The sequence below is a fragment of the Sapajus apella genome, unplaced genomic scaffold (genome assembly GCF_009761245.1).
Source record: "Sapajus apella isolate SASKATOON/1434 unplaced genomic scaffold, GSC_monkey_1.0 scaffold25, whole genome shotgun sequence".
Taxonomy (NCBI): Eukaryota; Metazoa; Chordata; class Mammalia; order Primates; family Cebidae; genus Sapajus; species Sapajus apella.
The window spans coordinates 3,709,876-3,711,479 of NW_022436965.1; the positions used below are offsets into that span (position 1 = coordinate 3,709,876).

Below are 1,604 nucleotides of genomic sequence, written 5' to 3' on the forward strand. Positions count from 1 at the left end.
CTTCACATGGTGTCAGGAAGGAGAAATGCCTAGTGAAAGAAGAAAAGCCCAATGTAAAACCATCTTATCTCAAAAACTTACTCAGTATCACAAGAACAGCAAGAGGGTAACTGCCCTATGATGCAGTTACCTCCCACTGGGTCCCTCCCATGTCACTTGGGATTATGGGAACCACAATTCAAGATGAGATTTGAGTGGGGACACAGCCAAACCATATTAGTGACCCCAACTGATTTCCATTCTGATCTAGGTGTTTTAAATCAGAACTGCCAGCAGGAAGTCAAGCATATTGGAAAGTAGTCATCCTAAGCTAAGACTCTCAGGAGAGCAGAAGGCCAAAGTCTTTTTTTTTTTTTTTCCTGTTAAAGTATAAAAATACCACCTTTTATTGTCCCGTCTTATTTCTGGGGAAGGAGGGTTCTATTTTACACACTTCATAAGCAAGCAGTGGGCTTGAGTTATAATGTGTAGGTTCTTTTTGGTTATAGTTGCAGAAGAAGCCATCAAGTTCTTGAAGATTTGACATCTCTTGAAAAGAAGCAAACTAGTAGACCGATGAGCTGGATTGCTTAGATTGATAACATTTACAAGTAGGAGTCCCGTTGACATGCTATTCGTGTTGAAATAACTATGCCTGTACTGGTCAATGAGTTCAGTCAGTTGGTCGGAATACCAGTTCCAGTCCTTTAGGTGACACATTTGAATTGAGTTCTCATTGCAGAGTCATGGCCTTGTGACATATATATAGAGTCTTGGCTCAGCTGTGGTTATCTTCTTTGGTCTGAATGCCTATCAGTCCTTACCAGCTGTAGCAGCCACTGCTTGGTAAAATTTTGCCACAAAGTCTGGCTCACTGAACTCCAGCTGTCTGACAAATTCATTGCGCTCCTGCTCAGCCCAGCCTCAAAACCACTGATCCCAAAGATATAGCTGGCACTCAAAGATAGAAGGTGGTTGGTTTGCCCCAGACACACTAAGCTGCTCCAGACTATTCAGCAGTGGCTGTAATTTTCCTGGCACTGCCTTAGCTACTAGGTCCTCTAGGAAACGTTCACGCTGGGGACCTGACCAATTGGCAAACCAGTGAAGAACACACTTCATCTCTTGGGAGGTGATGTAAGACAATGGAGGAGGGGAAGGGTTAGTGTTGTGTGGTATTGAGGGTAAGAGAGATGGGCAGGATAGTGGCATTGAAGAGGAAGATGACTCCAGTGGCATCCTCCGCTTTTCTCTCTGAGGGCACCCGAAGATTGTCACAAGAGTCCTTACAATCCAACTACCGCCACAACTTCCAAGTTTCCTGAAAACCCTAATGCTGGGCCAGCCCCAGGCCAAAGTCTTGAATGAACAATGCAATTTTGACCACTCAGATGCTTTTGATAATGATTTGGTACACACTTAACTTTGAACATAATATCGAGAGCACACTATCCAAGTTACTGGAGCAGATCGTGAGTTATCCTGAGATGTAGTTTTGTTCTGGTGCTCTTTAGTACTCGATAGCCAATAAGCCCAAGATATGTGTCATCTTAGTGTTCTTGTTGACATTCATTCGGAGGTCCTGTTTGAAAGACCTCATCAGCTTTTTCAGGAGAGACCTTGGA

The 1,604-nt window shown here is 43.7% G+C and overlaps 1 pseudogene across 1 annotated transcript; it reads right to left on the reverse strand.

The window, feature by feature from the left end:
* Nucleotides 1–362: 362 nt before the first annotated feature.
* Nucleotides 363–1,320, reverse strand: LOC116559973 (annotated as a pseudogene). The gene has a single exon (XR_004272712.1). The product of XR_004272712.1 is annotated as an uncharacterized protein C14orf119-like (transcript).
* Nucleotides 1,321–1,604: the final 284 nt, after the last annotated feature.